General features: G+C 30.1%; 1 protein-coding gene across 3 annotated transcripts in view; it reads left to right on the top strand.

Annotated features, from left to right (window-relative positions):
- LOC107454425 (serine/threonine-protein kinase 26) overlaps positions 1-24,724 on the top strand; it is a 101,206-nt gene that overhangs the window by 32,114 nt on the left and 44,368 nt on the right. Inside the window, exon 1 of one of the 3 annotated variants that reach the window (XM_016071624.4) lies at positions 10,595-10,822. The exons of the other annotated variants lie outside the window; for them this stretch is intronic. The gene's annotated coding sequence lies outside the window, so the exon portion shown is untranslated. Of the gene's footprint in view, positions 1-10,594; positions 10,823-24,724 lie in introns of those variants that run through there. 3 annotated transcript variants of the gene reach the window in all.

Below are 24,724 nucleotides of genomic sequence, written 5' to 3'. Positions count from 1 at the left end.
TTTATTTTTGAATGCACATAATCATTACTCAAACTTGTAACTGTTTTATTAGTCATCAGATTTTGTAATGTTGCCAATAGTGGTATATATTGACAAAATGAGGGTTGTTTTTTGGCATTTCTTCCTAGGTATATGTCAACAGGCTCAACGTAACTGTTAAAATTTTGCTTGTAAAAGCATTTTCTTTTGTAATCAGTTTTAAAAAATTCTGAATTATACTTACTAAATAAATCATTAGTTTTAATCTCTGATATAATTTTCCCAGAATCTTCAGCAGAAACTAAAAATTTTGAAAGTTTTACTTTAACCTTTTCACAGATGATTTCACTGTTTACAGTGCTCAAATTTAGTAACTCATTACATATAGTTTGAATAGTACTGGAAGGTAAAAGGTTCTTTGCTTCTAGTTTTAGATAAAATAAACCTAAGTTAGTTAGATAATTCTGGTTTAATGTGGGATCATTCAAAATGCTTTCAGATGAGAACGTTTCTTTTTCTACGCTAGGAAATGGTACCAGGGAATTGATGTTAGGCTCTTCTTGAATGTGTAGTTCATTTGATGAATAAATGGGTTTTAAATTGTTTGATTCATTAACACTTATTAAATCATGATGGCAGCGACTAATATGGCTGCTAAAAGACGATTTTTTATCATAGCTATGACTACAATTATAAAAAGGACATTGCATTTTGATTCCATTATCAATATGAAATTTGATATGTGAAATTAATTGTGGCAAACTAGTTATGACACTTGTGTCACATTCACTGCAATTGAAAATTGCGCTTTCAAGTTTAGGCGTGTTTTTAGTTAATTTATGATCACGAAAAACATGATATTTGAATGAATTGTAGTTTTTGAAGCGGAGATTACAAGATTGGGCACCACAAGGGAATGTTATACCGTGAACATTTCGATGTAGTCTCCAGTGGGCAACATATGGCTTTATAAGCCTTGTTTCAAAATTACAAAGTTCACATTTGAACAAATACATTATGGCAAGAATTTAAATTCTTAAAATAATGCATGAAATAGAACAGCGTACCTTATAATCGAAGTTAAATCCCTTGGTTGAATCACAAATAAGAAGCAATCGCTATATTCGCAGTTGGCGGGCTTGCAATCAACTTTGGTCACCAGAATCAACAATACGCTAAACTGTTGCCATTAACCGCTTAACTTACAAAAAAATTATATCTAAAAAAAGATAATAATCAGGTTATTGCATTCTCACTGCTTACGATTTACGCACGTCAGATGGCCGTTGAGGGATAAGAATCTGAAAAAAAAATTATTTTTCTCTAACACATTTTCTTTTCTCTCGATGGCGATCATAGCTGCGTGATTTGCATGAATATGAATGGTCCCGTAGAGTATCATTAGAAGTCAAGGTAGAATTTTATTTATATTGTTAGTTCAGTAGTTATTCTATCCCGCTAAGGGCGTGGATGTCTGTTTTTTCTCTGTTATGCCTTAAGTGAATACATACCACTCTGACTTGGGGCGAGGATTATATTGCTCACCTCAGTCACTGAGGTTCACAGAGGTACCTGAAGGGTAACGTTAAATGAGCAATAATACCGTTCAGCGAAGAACGTGAATAGTTCAGTGAAAGACATAAGAGAATAATTAATAAATTAAGTAATTAGGTAATTAGTAATACCTAATTACTTAATGTATTAATTATTAAGTAATTAGGACAAAAAAAGGGATGTTACATTTTAAAAAGTAATACCCAAGGTAATTTCTGACAGAATGCTGTGTTATCTCAGTATAAGATGAAGTTATAAACATAGCCTATTGTCTTCTGTAAGCTTCCTCCCTGTAGAAAATCGGAATAATTCGAGGCAAATAATTTCTTCCCCTCTAGATAAATAAGTGAAGCCCTGTTTTCGACGTAGTTTTTTAAGCTAGATTGAATGAAAAGAAAATCATAATAACAGTTAGGAAGTTATAAGTTTTATGAATTAAAAGTACAATTTTGTTTTAACACATATCTAACGCGTCTGAAATTGTAAATGGATGTAAGTACCAAGTTGAATTTTTTGTAAGCGATATACTCAAATATTTTCCTAACTCTTTTCGTCCGCTGTTTTATTTTATCTCATTAATTCAGCATAAAAAATCACCTCAAGAAACCAAAGAAATATCTATTTTCAGACAGCTCTAAGATAGCATTGGAAAAGCTGAACATTTGTACATACCAAAAAAAAGTACTTTTCATACATAAAAGCTCTTATAATTTTGAATTATTTATTCTATTGACACACACATATCATACATTACATGAGGAACAATATTTTACTTGGTAAGACAACGATGTCAGATACGTAAAGAGGTATAAGTACAAAATCGTACTTTTTGTACACTAAATTATTATAATTTTTAAAATATTTGTTGATCCTCTCGGTATTAGTTTAATTCAATTCATCCTTTAAAAATTCCCCAAAAATAATATCTTATTTGCATATCCAGAAAAAAATTCAACCCCTCCTCCTTAAATTACCTTCACTTTCTTCTTCTTCTTCTTCTAAAAATAATAATAAATAAATAAAAAGTAAAGCCAAATAGGGAGAGAAAATGTGAGGGGTGGCTAGGAAAAAAGTAGATTAGCTTCCAAGCTACATTTATTAGGGCATAACAAAGCTCTTGTAAGGCAAGTGGATATCGACAAAGTCAAAAAAATTTATATATATAATTTTACTAGACCAGATGTTCAAAACCTTTAAATAATTTCTGAAAATTAAGAACTAGTATAGAAATAATCCTAAAATAATTTGATAAAAGACCAAGTCATACTAAGGAACGAAAAAAAGGATAGCAAAAGCTGGAATTCCAATTGACGGTTTTTATCCGTTTGCGATTAGGGTGAAGAACGGAGAAAAACCGTTATTTATACAGAACGGATTTAAACCGTTACAAATACGGAGAAATTCCGTAAAAACAACGGGTATTTTTAACAGTGTAGAGTTTCCTGGAATACCATTTAGAAACCTCTGGGATACATAACGAAGGGGTAGAAATTAGGAACATTTAGGTTTCTGCTCCGCGGACCATTGACTATATGATATTGCTAGTCAGTACACATTTTCACTGGTCTATTTGCATGTCCCTGTTTAATTTGTTGTTTAAAAAATTAATAAAGTGATTTTTTAATGAAAGTTATGATCATTTCTGAGAAAAACTCATGTTTGAATTCCGGATCTGGTAGCTTTGTGATAGTTTCCTGTCCGGGATTTCATTTATTTACTATCATGTAACGAAAATGTAGGCATTCAAAAGTATTCCTATTTAAATTTAAGGTAGATATATTTTTGACTATTTTATGAACTTTTTGACGCAGATGGGACAGCGGTGTACTTTTTATGTATTTTTTTCTGATGCTCTAATAAGAAGCAAAAATATATTATGGTATTTTTTAATTATATGAGACAATCAAAAAGTTACTAAAAAATCTGTTAGATTATCGGAATTATATTTGTACTAAATAAAAAAAAAAAAGAGTAGTCTGATTTTTTTTTTTTTTTCATTTATGTTCAAAACAATTGTAATAATTGATTGTGTAAATTTAAGAAATTCCGATGCTGAATAACTATTTCTCTTAGATCTAAATAAGTGCATATTTGAAAAATTATTGTTTAGAGGTGAGTCCTGTTAGGACGCAGGAGAAAGACACCGGTGTTTCCGTTTTGTATTTCATAATTATTAATATGCTAAACTTAATATTTTTCAATTATTTAGACCTAAATTAATTTAAAATGATGAAATAAGTATGGAAAATGTTTTAATAAAAATTCGGAACCAAAGGCAGGTTTAAAAAAAAAAAAAAAAAAAAAAGGGAAATTTTTTTATTTTTTTAACGAAGAATTAACAAACATATGCGGAGTAAAGTTGCTAAAAAGTTTTCTTACTGAAAAGAGTAAACAGAAAACATAGCAACTGCAATAAAATAAAAATAATAAGGGAAACAAAGGGAATTCGCGTGCTTTTCTAAAATTTGTTGCCAACTTCCGCATTTGGTCCTGAACTCTGGGTCGGCGCTCTTTGTGTGATTCAAATTTGGAGATGCGAATTTGAAGCCTGAATATGATTAAGTTAGGAAGCTGCGTTATCTTTCTAAGCTCACCCTTTTTTTTTTCTCCCTCCGCCAGACAGACATATTCTCGATTTTCTGTTATTCCCTTGTGAAATTATACGTTTCATGCGTTTGTCTTTTCATAAGCGGCTTGCTGAAATCATTAGACCATGGAATGGATTTCTCTGATTTTCGAAATTAGTGCGTTTTAAAAAACGCAATTAAAAACAAAAATTTAAATTCTCAACTAGATTAAAATAATTTATAGTAGGTAATGGTTTACTGCTTAGAGAAGTAGGGGAAAACTTAATATTTTTTAATCTTTAAGTTGCTTTATTTGGTAGTACTATAGTCGCTTTTGGCGACCAGTTTGGTCACCTTTCAAAATTATCTTGTAACCAAGCTGAATGCACAGCATAATTGTATTTCAATATTCTAATTCATCAACCCCTCCTCAATCTTTACACCTTACTTAGCTTTTAACAATATATTAACCAAATTTTTTAATTTCAATTTTAACTATTTTCAAGAGATTTCCGCGATATTATCATATCTCTTTTTGTATTTAATGTATAGTAATATTTTGAATTCAATCCAACAGCTGTTAAATCACACAAACCACTGTAAGTAAAGAGTTCGGGACATTTTAGCATAGTAGGCAGCAGAAGTATTAAAATTATTTGCATCTTGTCATGAGATAAGATATAAAACTCATACCAATGCTCCATAGCGTGTACTACTTCCTCACTCACCACTCTTTCCATAACTTGAGTATCATATGTAATATAGAATCTCGCTTACGATTTTTTCTATATTAATTTATCGATAAAAATAGATTCTCTGATTAATTTTAAGACGTAGAAATCGTTCTTTCACAAAGAGCCATAAAAAGTCAAGATTCCAATGAAATTTTTTTTTTCTTCTCTGAAGTTGATGGGTAATACTTTGAAATGCTCATTAAGGAAATCCTAAAATTTCCCTATAGTTTGCATAGCATCATCTGTTAAAACGAATCAAGATGGTTAAATTTTCCTTTTTGGAGGACGTTAGATTACGTCAGTGTTTCTCAAACTTATAACTTTTGTGTAACCTTTCTAAATTTTTGGTGACGCTGTGTACCAATAGTAAAAAAAAATGAATGTATTTTTTACAATGAAAAAATTGCACAAAAGTTAAAAATCACAACTGACTGTTGACACCAATAATTTATTAATTGTTAACTCAACAAAAAATAGCCAGTAAAAAAATACGTAATCGTACATTTTCATGGCTTGTTTTTTTTTTTTTTTTTTTGAAATAAAATTTTTTGAAATTTTTGTTTGTTGCAAGATATTTCGCATAAGAACGCGTGCCCCCGCTAAACTGTTCCAGTACTCCTGGGGGTATGCGTGCCACACTTTGGGAAACACTGGATTACGTTAAAGATTTTTTTGAAGCCAATTTCCTATCAAAATTCCTGAATAAGAAACTGGACAGTCCGATTTAGCTTGGGTTTTTCATGATGTAATTGCTAGTAACACTACGGCCCGAATGACCAAACCCCAAGACCTTGATTGGGGAAACCTTTTCCTTAAAGAATTTATCATAAGATGCTCGTACTTTGTACTTCGTCTATGGAAATTACTTGTTTTTTCTTCAAGGAGGATCACAAGATATATGCTATTGCTCGAAATAAAAAGTTCCGTGTCCGATCATTGGTATGGCAGTATGCGGCACCATAGCACCGTTTATGTTTAAAATTTCTGCAGCCATTTTAAATATGATCAAATATAAATCTAAATTACTTCGTAGCTGCGTTTTTATTTCTATAAAAATACATAATTATCCTGAATAAATACTTATAGTAAAAATAATTTAGACAACCTTACAAAATGAATAATCTCTTTAGTGTTACCATGCATAGAGAAATACCCGAATTTATGGTACCACATAAGAGAAATATGTATAGATTATTCCTATTTTTGCCGGTGATCTCATTAAAAGGTTTATTAGTTATGTTAAGATTTTATTTTTCTTATCAAACATATTTTTGTAAACGAATTTTCATTGTTTGCGCTTTGTTTAGCCCTTTGTGTTTGCTTTGAACTAAATCTATTCGATTTTGTTTATGTAGATTAGAGTACTTAATATACCCATTTAGTTAGGCTTCTTCCTGTCATTAAACTCTCTTCAGAAAAAGAACTATGTATCTGTCATTGAATTGGAAATCTTGTAGAAGATTTCAAGCTTAAAAATGCAGATAGATTTTGCTCCCCAGTCCACCTGGTGAACTGTTTCCTTCCGAAGGAACAGAGTGCGTGCCTCATTCGGCATGTAATGGCCCAGAAAACTCTACTGAGCTTGTAAAAAAATTTCTGCACAGAAAAAATCAATGAAAAAAAATTATCGTAGAATTATGTATCTTAGGATGAAAGTATCCGTGTAAAGTAAATAATAAATTTCTGTCAAATTACTCGTGTATTTTTGTTCTTTTTCAATTATAAATCTGTATAAGAATTTGAATTGATATTAAATTATCTCCTCTCCCCTGTGTCTTTATCTTCTTCATGCTTTCGGGGATATTTCTTCTTTTTCTCCGTATTTTTCTTCTGAATAAGTTGATTCCTTAACTTCGAAGCGTGATGCCGATATATCGACTGTTGTGCTACATTTGATTCAAAAAATTATTTTTCATGTATTTATTTATTTTGGAAGCAAAAAAATTTGAAAAATTTAGAATTACTGTCATGTTTGGAAAAAAAAAAGGTACAGTGAAATTAAGTCTATATATGTAAGTTTTATAGATATAACTTAGAATCCATGAAATATCACACTTTCACGGTAATTTATTACGCTTTCAATAACGTTACAATGCAGTTCCACGTATTCAAGTACTCGTATTATGACTGTTTTCAAATGTTATTTAATTAGTTGCAGCAGCAAAACTGTTCTCATTATTATTTTTTTTCCACCAATCACTTTTTCTACGAATTTCCGGCAGTATCTTGCAAATCTTCCATCTTCTCGATAATGAGAAGTGCGTACGAAAAGTCATGCTTCATACCACGCCCAATACTTATTTCCTGGGGTAGACCGTGACTCGCTCAGTCTTTCCGCACTGGTCGCGAAGCGTGTCGATCGAATTTTGCTGTATTACTGTTTCCTAAGTTAACACGTTTTTTTGTTAAAAAAAAACAAAAGATCTTACTACCGTTATTTTGTCGTTTCTGGTGTATTTATTATACACAGTATTTATCGTTGTATGTATGCATATTTTTGAAAATATTATTTCGAACCAACTTTCATATCTTCTGTGATCCTTCTGTCTAAATCAGTGATGACAATTGAGGAAAGCCTGTTCCTTAAAAGAGGACACTATACAAACGGGAAATCCTTCAGGGCAAATTCTATCTCACCTACCTAACTAATTTAAAGTATAGAAACAGTGAATTCAGGAAAACTTAGAGTTAGCCAACCCAAGAGACAAGGGAACTCTTAGATTACGCAGTTGGACAAACTAGCTTTCCTTGAGAAATTTTTGATGCAACAAACCCTCGCATGGGGAGGAAAATTACGAAAATCTCCCATGGTTAGCCGGATGACTAGGGAATTCTGGCCCATGATCTATCTACCCCTGATGATTTTTTACGCCAGCCCTGCTGAATTGTGTTTGCCGGGAGCGTTGGAGGCGAACGTTGTATCTCCCAAGCCACCGTAGCTCAATATCGCTTTTTAGATAATATATTTTTACAACTGTTGAGAAATTTGTAGCAGTTATTCATGATTGGTAGGTTCAGTTTTGTTCATCTTTACCCAGCGCCCTGTTGTGCTCTTAATAAAAATGGTGCATAATGTTAATTTTTATTTTATAACCGTCGTTGAACAGCCGACCCAATTTCATGGGTTTACGACTACTAATGTTGAACTCCGTAGCCTTGTAATTTTGAACCCAATCCAGAAGACAAGGGAACTCCTGGATCGAGTATTGGGAGATATTTGCCTGCTTGAAGGACTTTTTTGATGAAACTAACCCGCATTTGCGTTACACGGAGAAGAAGACCACGAGAACCTCCCACTGTTAGCCTGACGACAAGGGAACTTTAACCCATGATCCGTCTATCACTGAGGATATTTCAAGTCAGCTCTGTGGTCTGTGCAAGCCGGATGCGGAATTCGTATCGACTGGGATTCGAACCCGGTTCACATCATTGGAAAGCGAGCCATATATCTACTGAGCCATCGCGGCTCTGCATAATGTTAATAAAATGTTATGAGGAAAAGCCATGGTTAATGAAAAACATTTGAAATCTATTTTTTTAATATTTGAAGACAAGGCTGCATTGTTTGCGCTGATAAAAATATTCGCAAATAAGAGTTATTCATTGATTATAGTAATTTATGTCTTGGTGTAAAATTCTCATCAAATTTTCAATGTTATAGAAAGTTTAATAACATATTATTTAAACTTTACCCGTTTTAAAATCCAGACAATTTTTTCACCAAAATAGTATTGTATAGTTTAAAATAAAAATCTACCTTAACTGTTACTCTTTCGTTTTCCAAGGCAACAGAGCGTTAAAAAACACCATATAAAATCCAAGACTTCATTGGATGAGCCATACATTTAAGCTTAATCACTCTGTTTTGTTATTCATTAAAAAGTAACAAATTAAAAATTACCACACCAATATATAAAAAGGAATATCTATCCATATATAAATGAAGTCGAAAAATGTAAATATTTTTACTCCTTAAGTATTTCTCTCTCTCTCTATTTTTATTTTTTATTTTTTTAAATCTGGTATTGATGTAGAACTTAAAATAATAGTTCATTTTAGTTGCATATTTCTACTTAAGTACTCTTATGTTGAATCGTTAAGATGTGATGCTTAAATTACACCTCAATTCAAAGTCCAGATTTAAGAATGCCCCTTTCGTTTATGGTCCCATTCTTATATTTTGTTAAAAGAACACGTATAAACGGAAACGTCACTCAAATTATGAATTAAATATTGATCTCGTTAAAAGTAAATCCTAAATCCTTTTAACCTAATTGGAATAATTTCTCTTTTGCCGAAGTTAAATAGAAAATTCAGTGAAGCATTTCAATTTGCTTCTAAAGCAATATTTGTTAAATACTAAGTAGAGAATAATTATAGCAGGCAAAACAATTTCTAGTTATTAAAGTTTTGCACCTTGGATATATTTTTTAACTGTTTCATAAAAAATAAAAAAATACTCTATACCTTTTTGCTTCTTATCTTTAAAAAAAAATATATATATTTTTTTGTATTTTTATATCAAAAAAATTCTACTGTATCCCCCCCCTCTCTCTCTCTGCATATATATATTTATATATATCAGGGATCTGTCCAGGCCAAATTTACTACCGTTTAACGGTACCTTCACAAATTCAACTTTAGGAAAAACGGTACAAAATGCTTTTTTTTTTTTAAATTTTATTTTTCTATCCTGTAGGACAGCGTTTCCCAAAGTGTGGTACGCGTACCTCCAGGGGTGCGGGAGCAGTTTAGCAGGGGTACGCGTTCTTATGCAAATTACGAAAATTTCAGAAAATTTTATTTAAGAACAAAGCTAGCCGTGAAAATTTACGATTACGTATTTTTCTGATGGCTATTTTTTGCAGAGTAAACAATTAATAATTAGTGGTGTCAACAGCCAGTTGTGATTTTTACCTTTTGTGCAATTTTTTTATAGTAAAAAATGCATTAATTTTTTTTATTAGGGGTACACAGCGTTACGAAAGATTTAGAAAGGGTACACAAAAGTCATAAGTTTGGGAAACACTGCTGTAAGAAACGATAAATCCATATTTTTGCGTTAATTTTTTAATATTTTTAATTTTTACAAAATAGGTACCTCTCAGAAAAACATTGACATACCTCTATATATATGTATATATAGTTTTTTTTTTGTTGAATAATTTAATTGAATTACTAGATTTAATATACTATCAAGGAAAGTAAGTTGGATGATTATTTTTTATGCCTATGATGATATTCTTTAAAATGCAAATTCCCTTTATTTTTTTCTTAATTATGAACTCATTCTTTTTATATCTTCCCGCTAATCATAATAAATATATCACTTTTGAGAAACAAAATTTTTTTTTTCTAAAATTGTAACAATTGACTTATAAAAAATTAGTTTTCTCCCCTGTTCAAGGGTAAAAATAAATAAATTAAAAATACTACGCATAGACTAACTTGTCAGCTGTTGATATGGAAACATGTGTTGCTTTCACATTCCCGAAGTTAACCCGTTGACATTTAGATGTGCTATAAGTCAATTCTGCATGCGACACTCCCTCTGATTGAGGGCGAGAGATTAAAATCGCATTTGGGTACGCATCTCTTGCTTGCTCATAATAATAATAGCTCGAAAAGAAAGTCTCGAATAATCATCATCCGATTGGAAAACCCCTACTCTGTGTTTTGGCTTAGAGCCAGTTCACTTGCTTCGTCCTCATAACTAATTTGTGTGTGTATTAGTTTAGGGGGATTTGTTTGGAAATTTGCCTTTTAGCAGGTGCGAATCTGTCGTCAGAGTTTGTTTGGCTTTTTTTGCATCATGTGGTGTTGGATATTTTTAGAATTTACACTCTTTGGTCTATTGAAGATGAGGCCTTTATCGAAAGTAGGGCAAGGGTCTTAACTTGTTAATTATTTTTCAAGGAACCATTACTGTTGAGCCCAGGGAGATTATGGTTCGTTACCATAAGTTTTGTGTTGGGACATTAATAAAGCGTAAGATTTTTTTGAAATCGATTTTGAAAAATGCACTAAATGATGTAAATAACGGCCTGTTCTTTTCTTCTTCTAATTTCTGATTCTGTATACCATAGCTATTTCTTTTCAAATTCATGTGAGCCACTTAATTTTTAATATAAATATAATGCTTAATAATATTTTTTCGTGTTTAACATGTTATTCTGATCTGATTGACGAAAAAAATCTTAAGTGTGATACACAAAGTAGTATTTTCACATTTTCTAATACGATATTCTTCTAGTATTCTATTAAATTAAATCATAAATTTTTTTTTTGAATGAATAGAAATTTTTTTTGCACTCTGATCAAAGGCTATCTATTTCAAAGGCTATTCCACCGTTTTGTCCCTCTCGTGACGAATGCAAATAATTTATATTTTAATCAAAATATTTTGTCAATATGTATTCATGAAAAGTTTTGGCCCTGAATTTGAATCGCTAAAAATGGTTTTTATTATTAATATTTATATGTAATATATATATAAAAAAAATGTTATTTAGTACAATCAGAAATTATTAAAAATTATTATTTTTGATTGCGCCAAATGTGGAGTTATCCTGTGTGATTCTAGTCTCTAATTCAGATCATTAAATTATTTTAAAGTAAATTAGTTCGGTTTTTTTTTTAACATCTTTCAAATTAATCCTAAAAACAATTAAGGTAGAAAGTATCTTTTCATATTTCATAATTTTTGTTTAATAGTTAATGCAGTTACTCAACTTAAATACAGTCAAAGAAATATTACAAAATATGCAAAATAAATTCCTATCTATTTTACGCAATTATAGATATTCTCCTTTATGAATATTAATAATACTCTATATATGTGGAATGAACATAATAATTTGCCCACTCACTTTATATTTTGTTATTATCATATTTGTGTCGTGTATGCTGAATTTTATTATGATCTAGTGTTAAATCAAATTTGGATACGTAAAATTTTGTTCCCGATCATCATAATTTAATAAGAAAATTTAACACGTTATCTGGTAAAATAAAGTATCAAGCTTAGTGCTGCCATCTCTCGTTAAAATGTTATACTTTCTCCTAAACAATTTTAATTTTTTCTCAAAATGTAATATAGATGGCGATACTTGTTGAAGACTGAAAGTAAAGTTTCATATCTTTAATAGTAATGTGAGCCTAAATTACCTAGTTCAATTTAGATTCTTCATTCGAACCATTAAAAAAAAAAAAAAAACATTTATTTGAAAAAAATAATTTGTATATATTCGCGAATGCGAAATGAACTTATAGTAAATTTTTTGTTGTACATTTGTTAATTTTTATAATCATGTTTAATTCATTTTCAATTATTTGTTGCTTAATTATCAAACAGTTAATTTTTTACTGCATTTATATAGCTCATTGAATTTAAATATAGCACATTTTTATTCTATAAATCAAAACATCTGTTAAAGTTTGAAAGTAAACAATATTGCTGTGATAAATTATATAATCTAATGTTATTAGTTCGAGCTTTGTTTATTTCAACGAAGGTATGCTTAAGGTGATACTATTAGGGAATTGGAAAATTCGGATTCTCGCAAAGAACGTAAATTTAAACTTTCAATCGTTGCATTTTTTAGTTTTCCCGTTGAACTCATAAATAAAGATATACAATGAAAACATTTTTGTATATATTTTGCGTGATGTATACCAAATTTTGGAGGGGGGGGGGAAACAGCTGGTGGAATTAAATATTAATCTCTGAGCGATTCTGCGTCAGAGGGACAATTAGTGAATTTTTTTTATTCCATACTTGCAATTGAAATATTTCGAGCATATTTGCAAATTTTTCAGAAATTTGTAAATTTTATGCGTTATATGAATCTCCGCTCTAATAATGGTAATTAAACAAGAAATGTCTTTATGAAAAAAGAGCATCAATTAGTTTTATATATTATGCATTTGCATAAATTTAATAGAGCCTTTTGTCTTCGGATGTTATGTAACTATAACTTTGATAAATAACTATAACTTTAATGTATTCTAATGGTTTCATAGCTTTCGCACAATTTCCTAACTAAGTTATTCCTTTTAGTAAATAGGGCTAGTTTTTAGAATACAAAAAAGTAAAGGTTTGTAAATGAACTCTTTTTATTTTTTTTTTGTATTTTTCAAAATGTCACTGTAATATGTATATTATTAAAAAATAATCGCCTGAGTTCGTGAATATGTAAATACAATCCGTACTGTCGAATTATTGCATTCCCTTCGTAAAATAAAATTATCTCTTTATTTACTGTGATCAAAAAATATCCGAAATGTATTGTGTGCAACTTTCCGTTGTTTCAATCCAGATCGCCTGCAAACTTTTAACCAAAATTTTTACGTCTTTTTAAAAACATTTTGAAACAGTCATGAAAATGTTTATCCTCTAAAATTAAATTCATTTTTAATGAGAGAAATTTTTTTTATTCCTTCGATTTTCTGAAATGATTATAATCGGGCGAATGTAACCCAGCAATGAACGTGCACTAAATAATGTTTTTGCTATGAAAATTTCTGCAACGAAAGCTCTTGAAATAGTGCTAGATGCTTTTACAGACGACAGTTTGTCAAAAAAAAAAAATATTTTATTTGTATAAAATGTTCAAAAAATTGTAGAGAATCCATAGAAGATGATCAGCGATCCACTAGGTCATACACTTCGATTAATGATCTACTTATCGATCATGTCAGAGAATTGATGAGAATCGGTGATCCTACGACAATATTGCAAAAGTTCCTTATATTATTTGGTTCCTTTATGGGGCTATTTTTAACGAATGTTTAAAGGTTGTAATGTGTAGCGTCTCGAGTTCTTCCAAATATGTATGGCATGTTCAAGTGGCCCTAGGAGTGGCTTTTCTTAAAACATATGTTATTATAAGGTATGAAATTTGAAGCTCTGTAATTAAGTGACAGGGAGTTTAAAAACGAAAGACCACGTCATACTCCCTGAAAATCCAATATTCCAAATGAAATAAATTTTGATTAATAAACCTTTCGTTTTATGCTATCGTTCCAAAGTACTTTTTAATTACTGTTATGTTTTATCATATTTGGTACGACAGCTAGTGTGGGACTACCAATTTTTTAGGTTTTGGCCTTTTTACCGATTAGTGAAGAGCTTTGTAAAAAATTTTCTTTGCTGGGATTTTTTAAAATTTTTTTATCCATTCTGGAAATATGAATAGCCAAGTTTCCTCTTAAATTTTAATACTTTTGAATATATCAGGCTCTTTAATAGTTCAATGAAATTTCAGAATTAAAACGTCACATTAGCATATAATCATATATAAAATAATTTTTTCTATTAAGTTTCTTTAATATATTAAAGATCCCTCAACAGAATCTTCATGAAATTTTTTCCTTGAAATTATTTTGTGAGATGTAGTTAGTTACTCTATTCCTCGTAAAAATTGCCCCAAAAAGTTTTTAGTTTTTCTAAATATAATTGCTTCGTTCATAAATATTCGTTCCTAAACCAAATTTCCATTAGATTAGCTAAGCTCTTTGCATGCATAGCAACAGTTAAAACATTTTCTCAAAAATAAACGTGAATCAGGCTAAACGGCCGTTATATTTGACAAACTTGTAAGCGTAAATTGTGCTGTCACCTGAATTCTAAATGATGGTTTCGTAAACATGCTGTGTTCAACAGTTTTAATTAGTTAATATATAAATTCTTCTATGTTGCACAATACTGAAAATCAACTACCAACATAATCTAAAATCTTGTTGTTTTAATATGCTTGGCGACATTTAAAACGAGAGTTCTTTAAGGATTTTTCAAGTAAAAGTTGCATTTTGTTTTATTTTTGACCTTCCTGCACGTATCTTAAAGGTAAAAGTTCAAAAATCGAGTTTGGTAAGTTAAGTGAGAAATGAATTCATTTTTAATCGAGGCTTTTAGGTCATTGTTTTTTCATTTCTATTCGCGACTAGCTTGTTCTCCTGAAGGTATACGGTCGCAATGTACATTTGGGCCCAAATACGTATGAGGAGGCTCTTCGACCTTGAAATTCGTGTTTTTTTTCCTTCTTTCTTTTGTTACAGCGTCTACAATGACATTCGTGTTAATGAGTTGTGTTCAGCTATATGTTTAATTAATTCTTTGAATCCAATGAAAATCAATAGTATTTTTTATTAATAGTAATTTTATGGGTTTACGACTACTAATGTTCAACTCCGTAGCCATGTAATTTTGAACCCAATCCGGAAGACAAGGGATCTCCTGGATGAAGTATTGGGGGAAATTTGCCTTCTTGGAGGGCTTTTTGATGAAACTGACCCTCATTTGCGTTACATGGAGAGGAAGACCTCCCACGGTTAGCCTGACGTCAAAGGGACTCTAACCCATGATCCGTCTACCATTAACGATATTTTACGTCAGCACTATGTTCGATGTGAGCCGGGTGCGGAATTGACCAGCCATCACTGAAATTCGGACACAGTTCACCTTATTGGAAGGCGAACGCTCTATCCCCCTAGCCACCACGGTATAAAATAATAGTACTAAAAAAAGTAAAATAATAGAGCTACTCTCGCGTGATGACAATGGGACTATAATCACTACGATTAGTGACGTCTAAGCTGACGTCATATTACTTACATGTCCCCTGGAAATCCATCAATGATCAATCAGTTACACATAGCAACAACTAATCAGGGGTCTGTCCAGACATTTTGTGAAAGGTCCGTTTTTCGTGAAATTGTGAAAAAATTACTCACATTCTTTCAACCAGGGTCCGCTTTTATGAATTTGTGCAAATGAGGTCCGTTATTGCAAAAAAAAACTTTTTCAAGGAGTTTTTAAATTGTAAAGACATACAAGATTATGCTCAACACTGTAAAATTATAATTAAAAAAATTAAATATTAAAAAATAACCAACAATTGCTGCTTTTAAATTAGAGGTGCAACATACAAATATTTGGTATTTAGCCTATACTGCTGAACGCAGAATATTCATTTCGGACGAATAATGGAAGAATCGTCTGCCGAAGACAAAACTTAATTTGTTTACATCCATCTTTCTTGTTTTCTGCCCTGCGAAGGGTTTATTCGATTAACAAAATAATAATGAAGATAAATTTGTGAAGGGTCCGATTAAAAGAAAAATCATTTTGTGAAGGGTCCGTTTTTAAGTTAAAATATTTTGTGAAGGGTCCGTTTTTATGAAAAGATATTTTGTGAAGGGTCCGTTAACGGACCCAAATTTCTTCTAAACAGACCCCTGCTAATAGAAATACGTTTCTATTGGAATGGAAATATGAGTGGTCCAATAGGACTGGAGCGATCGACACTGGGACACCTGCAAGTGACGTAGTGTAGGTATCACGATCCTGATTGGTTGTTAAAACGCTGCATTTGTTTACATTAGCAACTGTTCTTTCCATTCTATTTCGAGTAAGCAAAGCCCGTCAATTATCTTAAGTGACACAGTCCATATTCTGTCACAAAGATTTCAATTCTTTCCCTATATATTTCTTACCTTAACACAAAGACAGATACCAAGCTAACTAGAACGTAAACTAGCTAATTATGCATCGAAGTTTCCAGGTACACAAAATAATCATATATCACGGTTACAATAAAATATGTAAACAAATAATAAATCTAAGTTTAGTAAAGGACGTAGACGAGAAAAAATTATATTTCAGCAATGTCGATGTGTGATACGGCGCTATATTTAATTAACTTCAAGTGAATTAACATTCTAACTTATGTGGAGAAACGTAGCTCAACTTTAACTCGCTATTTTGGTTATAAACGATGAGCTGGCTCTGGCATCATAGGTCACTTGTGTGGGTATCCATGATCTTCTTGAAGTGCAAGTACCCAATTGATTGGTCACTCTACAATCAAGTGATATAGTTCAACCTCTGACTTGGACATCTGTTATTATTTACCATTAGGAATGCAGGACTAAAATACGAAAGCAGCATTCGACGTGCCTGAACCAAAACGAGAAAATAATTAAGTTAGATGGAACTGATTACGATAATCAATTTTTATGAATCATTATTTTTTGTTGTTGGAGTATTTATAAATATTATTTAAATCTCTCAAAAGGAAAGTCTAAAAGTAAAAAAGAAAGGAAATTCATAATTTGATATCTCAAACATTTTCAACTAGATGAAAACACTCAGCTTATAACAGTAATATCCGACTGTGGCGTTAATGTTTCAACTTCCTTTACAAGAAAACATTTACACCCAAAACTAAATCTTTTGTTTGAGGGCGGTATTCAGCTCCAAAGCAAAAAGAATAAGCAAGAAAAATAAGGAGAAAAAAGCACGAGCCAAAAACTGTGCGGCTTAATTTTTTTTCACGAGTCTCTAAGAAATAAGGGTAATATTTACCCTTAATTTTTTTATGACAAATAATAATAATTTTTTATAATTTATTATTTATTTATTTTAATTTTTATTGTTTTAATATACTTAAACTGATACAACTGCTGAATATGACGCTTATACAAATTACACGTGACATGTAAAACTTGACCCTTAATTTTTTTCATGGAATATTTATAATCATTTTTTTAATTTATTATTTATTTTCCTTTAATTTTTATTGTTTTAATATATTTTTGATTATTCCGAATTAAAAACTAAAGTTAGAAAGAGATAAAACTATAAGAAATAGATATTTAAACTGATATAACTACTGAATAAGACGTTTATACAAATTGCAAGTGACGTATGAAACTTTGTAATAAATATGAATTTTAAGTATGAATTTAAACTAAGAGTATGTTTTTTAATTCCAATTTCTCATACTTAAAAAATTTTTAAATTTGATTTTTATCCAAAATTTTGAAATAATACATCTATTTTTATTCCTATGAGATTTGAATCGAATGTGCTAGTGTCATAATCAGTCTATAACAATTTTAAAAAGTTCCACTAAAAGTCGTTTTTTTTCTTCTTCCTAATCGATAGATTTCTGTCTTCGTTTGACGCCATCGCACTCAGAATAATGAAAATTTATCGACATTTTGAAAGTGAAACCTCTTTTTAATTACCTCATAATACCATATTAAGTGGAAGGAAAAAAGAAATTGAAAACTGTTTTGATGAGCCCACATACATTTCTTATACCACCAACATTCTTTAGAAAATGAGAACGACCTTCAGAAGGTCAGTTAACTATTTGAATATTAAGTATTGTGGTTTTTATAGCCAAAAGAATTTTGTTTTTGAACACCATCGCATCAGTAGCATATTCGTCTTAAAGAAGGGATAGGTTCGTTTGAGGTAATTTTTGATTCTACACAATATTTTTTTATAAGCTTGTAATACACCTACCGCCTATATGTTGTTGAACTTGTGGGGGCTGATCTTTTTAGCGAACTTTGACCCCAGATTTGTAATCTTTTTTCTTTTTATGGTATCGAAAAGTTATGAGTCACTCACCTTATAGGCTAAGTAGGTGGGTGTGAAAAATATTATTATAAATACCTGTGTTTATCTTTTCCCCCCTTTTGTTCAATCTTTCACTGACTCTTAACACTTGTTTTATTTATCTGGTGTTTAATATACGAGGTGTGATATTTTCTTAGAGGTAAAGGGAGGAAATATCGTTTTAGAAGAATAACTGCTGATAATGGAATTTTTTTTTTTGGTTTTGTTTACCCTGATGTTTGTTTACTTACAGTTTTATATCGTGACTCACGTGATGAGGTGCCTAGCGCGTTTCATAACCGAGTTGTCTTATATCATTTTTGGAATAATCATAAATTATGTTCCAAAGCTTATAATTTAGCACATAGTAATAATAATAAAATAAAAAACTTTTTTTTTAAAATTTATTTTGAGAAAAATAAGTAAACTGTATTTAAAAGTGAAATAATCACCTTATGAAATCACAAACATGAAATATGATATCTCACCAATTGGTCGTGGAACAAATTAGCCGTATATTATTATTTATTTATTTTATTTTGCTCTTTCAAGTTATATTTTCATTATTTATTTTATGTGTACATTTATTTTTTGATATTTATTATTATTTTTTTTTTTTGGGTGATTTTGACTAAATCTAGGAGGAATGCGAATCATGACCATGATGACTCTTTGCAAAATCGTATAAAATGGCAGAAGTATAGTTTTTAGAAACATCCGTGAAGTAGATTTTAGAAAAAGTTTTAGGAAGTTTTTTAAAAATATCCTCGCTTTTTTCTATATTTTCCTACTTTACATTTGATTGTAGAAATAATAAGGCATATTCTTAGTTTTGAAATAAATGTTGTAAAGCTTATTTGTGTTTGTCTAGCCTAGTTTAAAATTATTAGAGAGAAGTTAATGGTTTCCCCAGTTCACCTTTTGTTATACACGATCTAGATTTACATAAATAATTATTCATGTTACATCGCCTTAAAACATGAAGAAGCATTACAGTTTTCAACCTTACGTGTTCTTAATTTTAGATCAAAGTGGAACATTATTCCAACTGACATCGCATACTGAGTGAAATAGAGTTGATTGTTTCTTTTTTTTTTCTTCAATAAAAACTGCCTTTGGTTTTCCACATCAAACAAAAATCGTAACCTTTTAATAGTGTCATTCATCTTTTTTGATTTTTTTTTTTCGCTACATGAAAGTAGGATCGTCTATGTATCATAAAATACGTAATTGTCGTCTTATCATTTCGTTTATTCTCATTGGTCAGAAAAATTACATGATATGACCATTAACAAACAAAGAATACCTGTTATCTTTAGTTGTCATCATAGAATTAATAAAAAACGCTTCTTAATATTATTCTTGGTTATTACGTTTTCAATTTTGACTATTATTCAAAACTAAAAGTGTTGTTCATTTTTTATATTTTAAAATAGTCGTATGCTATTCCCTTATTAGGCAACATTTTATGATAAATATAATTAGTTACCATTTTACAATCATTTTACGGTTAATAAATTTTTAAGAATTAGAAAAGAAAATTTTATGGGTGAAGTTGCTATGGTAACGAAGCACAATTCTTAGACTTAAATTTCATCCTAATAAAATCGAAAACTAAATCTGTATTACTTCTGTTAAAAAACATATGTGATCTTTTAATTGAATTTTTTTATTTTTAATTAACAGTCTGTTTATTCTCAAGAAATAAAAGTGATAGCGAAGCAGTCGTATGAGGTTGGCGAGCAAAACGAGCAGAGGTTATGCCCTCTAATGAATGTTTTTTGTGTCTTCATTTTATATGTTTCTTTTTTTTTATTATTATTAATTATTGTTAATGTTCCAATTAAAAATACTCTCTTAAAATAATTTTAGTTTTTATCCTTGTGACTTAAGATAGATAATCCCCCATCATTATAAAACACCCTAAGTAAGATAACAATCATCTTACGTACACTACAATATCTTAGCTTTAACTAATTGCAATAATCTTAGCTTTAACACATCGTATGATTTACAGATTCAGAATGGCTGTCACTTAAATATAGGATATCTCTTGTGATAAAATTTTGTTTAAGATTGTTTTTAAATTGAATTTTGTTCGTTTGCCCATAGTCAAATGAAATATAAAAGCATGATTATTAGAATATAAGAATAAAATTTAAAGGAATAACTATGTTATATATTTACTATTTTAATGCTGTTGATGCGGAATTATATTAATTTCTAAAATATTTAAAAATAGAGATGTTAAAAAAAATTTTAAAAAAACATTTAAGATGTAAGAAAATACGGAAAAGCAAAAAATATCGAAAAAATAAATGACTAACAAAGAAAGAGTTGCTTGCAAATCAAACTGATTTTTTTATGAAATCATATACTATTAAAGTTCCTTACAACGACACTTCACAGTAGCAGATAGGATTGTTGTTAACGCAAGCATTACGTTATAAGCAATTATACATATTTAATATTAAAATAACAGTAAAAAAATTCACGTTTAAGATACTTATGAAAGAGAGTGAGAGAAATTTAGTTAATCAATTATGAATTTAAGAATAACATGTAAAATACAAAAGTGTGCAGAATTTTTTGAATATATTACTCGAAATAATAGATTCTTTATTTTATTTGTGTAATTTTATCTTTTAAATTCAGTGGTAAGATAATATACAACTAAGAATTGTTCATTAGTAAGTTGTTAAATTCAAAGATTAGATACGACTTCTTTCGTGATAATTTAGGTGTGTGTAAAACTTTCGAAGTGAAATCCGGTAAAAAGTTATTAGATTTTCGAGAAAAAGTTGTGTTAAACCCATTCTAATTGCGTGTATTTGATTCCATGAATCTGCTAACCTGCAGTGCGATTTAAAATAATAACAATCGAAGTGACACTTGAATTCTAAAAATTATTTTTAACGATATATCTCGGAATAATAGGATAGTGAATCGCGTGATCCAGTTTACCTGTCGCTGTGTGTTATGAGGAGAAAGCAAGAAAACTGGAATTGAATCTGCATAAAGTTGAAAGCCTCGATCTAGTTTTCTTCCGTAAGATCTGACTTGTAACGATTATTTTATAACTTGCCGCAGAACAAGTTTACATCTACCTGAAAGAACCAACTCTCTCCCAACTTCTCAAGAATGCAGTCCGCGGAAGGTCACTCTCAAAAAAATTTATATATATTTTATTCGTGTACTTTCTTTCTTTTACTATTATTATTATTATTTTTGTTTTCAATCTGAAAAAGTAGTGATAGTAAAAGTGGTGAAATATATTCATGCATTCTAGACCAGGGGTCTGTCCAGACATTTTTAGAAAGGTCCGTTTTTATAAAATTGTGAAAAAATTACTCGTAATTTGTGAATATAAAATGAACATTAAGTCACATTCGTTTAACCAGGGTCCGCTTTTGTGAATTTGTGCAAATGAGTCCGTTATTGCAAAAAAACTTTTTCAAGGAGTTTTTAGATTTTAAAGACATACAAGATTATGCTCAACACTGTAAAATTATAATTTAAAAAATTAAATTTAATATTCTTTAACGGAAAATNCGATGCAACATACAAATATTTGGTATTTAGCCTATACTGCTGAACGCAGAATATTCATTTCGGACGAATAAAGGAAGAAGCGTCTGCCGAAGACAAAATTTAGATAGCTTACATCTGTCTTTCCTTCCCCCCCCCCTTCCTGGGAAGGGTTTATTCGATTAACAAAACAATAATGAAGATAAAGAAATTTGTGAAGGGTCTGATTAAATGATAAATTATTTTGTGAAGGGTCTGTTTTTAAGTTAAAATATTTTGTGAATGGTCCGTTTTTATGAAAAGATATTTTGTTAACGGACCCAAATTTCTTCTAAACCCCTGTAGACCTACAAATAACCACTCGCCACATGGTGAGTCCACAAAAAATAGTGGCGACTTAAATTAAATAAACAACCGGTCACTTTTTTTAAAAAATTGTTTAATGATAGAAGTACATCAATACAGAAAAACTCTTTAAAATAGAATTTTTTCCTTTGAAATCTACAGTTTCTCCATTCAAAATTTTGACCCTTCAGAATCCATCAATTTGTGCTGGTAAGATTCATGTAGAAGGGTAGTTCTTTAACAATTCACATATTTTTAAGTTGTAATTTATCCATTAAATGTATATTGCTTCCTCAAATATTTTTACATTAAGTTCNCGAAATGTTTTTTAACCTAACAGAATTCTTTGCCGACTGTTTTCTCTATGAATGAAGAAAATAAAGTAAATATTTAACTGTTGTGAAAAGAATCTTATTTAGTTGTACAAAGTACTTCAGCCAAACGCTTAGAGCCACGTAAGAGAATTATATATATTAGATCAGAAACACATCATTAACAGGCAGAATGCTTTGGTGTTTTCAAAACAAAGCAAACGTTGCCACCGACGGAAAAGAAATACAGCCAAAATTTGGGAGCCACGTAAGAGAATTATATATAATAGATTTTATCCAAGCAACAAAAAGAAAAAAAAGTCATTAAATGAAAAAGACCTATCAATATCGATCACCGACTTATTAGATTTGAGGAAAAAGTGGCTACTAAGTTGTTAGAGTTTACTGGCCACTGACTACTAAAAGAAAATTTAAATTTTCAGGTTCAGTGCTATAGCATCATCGAAATTATGATTTCGCGAAGGTTTTGTATTTATCAATGGTGCTTTTATATTTCGGTGATAAAATAGGTATAAATTGTTTTAATTTCAATAATTAATTTCAAACATTGATTTTTAACGATTACTTTTTATGTTACATCTGCATCTTAAAGAGGAGTCCCAAAAACGTTGTGAGAAACATTACCAAAATTGTGCGCCAGAATTTAGCTCACAAAATATAGGTGATCACCAGAATTAAGATGCACTATTTCTTAATTTTTAACTGAAAGTTCAATGCTTAGTAAACAAACAAAAATTACTTGCTTAAATTAATTCGATTGTTGCACACATCATACTAAAAAAAATACCCGATACAAAATATGGGGGACTTAACATGTTTAATCCAGTTCTTGCAAACTATTTGGGGAACCGGAAAGTAATGTCGTTTCGGTGCATTTGATATTTGTTATCAAGATTTTATTTTTAATTAATAATGTATTCTCCCTCGTTAACAACAAACTTTCAATTTCGGATCGAAAATGAATCGAGAAAAAAAATGAATTGGTTTTTAAGACTAACGAATATTTAATGCGCCGAAACGACATTACTTTCCGGTCCCCCTAATATATTTTTCATTAAAAAAAATTAGAGACCTTAATTTCCAGCACTTTTTTAATGTATCACCCATTTTAGGTCAATTTTATACCTAGGATAAAAATGACCCGGTTAGACGGGTCTACCCTGTCAGATTTTCATTACTTGGCTGACGGATATGAATACGGGTATCAAGATTAAAAAACAACAAGCGTACAGCACTAGCCATTCAATTGCTGCTCGTTTCCTATGGGGAGTGGAGAACATCCAGGTTTTCGAATAAGAAAAATAAATCCAAATATTTTCATTTTCTTATTTTAAAAATAAGAATTTTTACGATAAACTTTATACAAAATGAACATAAAATATATAAAGTTAGTCGAGAGATATAAACTTGATTTTTATGAGCTACGCGCAATAGTTTATTTTCTATTTTTTCTTGCAGATTCTATTTTTTCATAGAAAAGTTGTTGTTTTTTTTTTTTTAATTTAATTATTTTATTACATAATTGAAGTTCTGAAAATTTCAGAGCAAAGTTATCTGATACGCCTGTTATATTTATTTAAAGCTCTGTGATAAATATTTTGTGTTAAAAAATAATTTGTCCTTTTTTCCTCCATTACATTTCAGAATAACATATACAAAGTCTAAGATTCACTTTCGAATAAGTGGATGCAATGATGTATTTTATTTTTAGGCTCAGTATTTCATAATAAAATAGTCAAAAAATATTCTTTATGAATGACACATTGATTGTTCTGATGTTATTACTGATATGAACGAGACAAGCCATTGTTGACTTAACTCAAAACGTGTTGCTTATTCGTTAGATGGTCAAATTATAATTACCTTACCTTCGGGCTAACCATGGAAGGCTTTCTTTTCTGTGTAACGCAAATTGGGGTTAGTTTCACTGAGAGAGTTTTTAACAAAAGCGCGTTTGCCTCAATGCCTGATTCATGTGTTACTTTTTTTCTAGACTAGGTTTAAAATAACATATATCGGATAATTAAAAAAAAAAGATTATAATATGGTTCAATCTTTATACCGGCCATTTTATGAAAAATACTTTACAAATATACTACGTTTAACGGAAGGTACTCATAACTGTTATTTGAAATTTAAGTTAATAAATCAGATGAAAAATTTATAAATTAAGTATGTTATCCTCCATTAGTTGATGCATATGACAGTTGACATTTTACATCTGGCATACTGATTTTCATTTAATAAAATTTTTAAATATAGTTAATTAACATA

This window comes from Parasteatoda tepidariorum, chromosome 3 (assembly GCF_043381705.1).
Source record: "Parasteatoda tepidariorum isolate YZ-2023 chromosome 3, CAS_Ptep_4.0, whole genome shotgun sequence".
Lineage (NCBI taxonomy): Eukaryota > Metazoa > Arthropoda > Arachnida > Araneae > Theridiidae > Parasteatoda > Parasteatoda tepidariorum.
The sequence above is the reverse complement of the archived record's forward strand: the minus strand, read 5'-3'. Positions and strand labels throughout refer to the sequence as shown.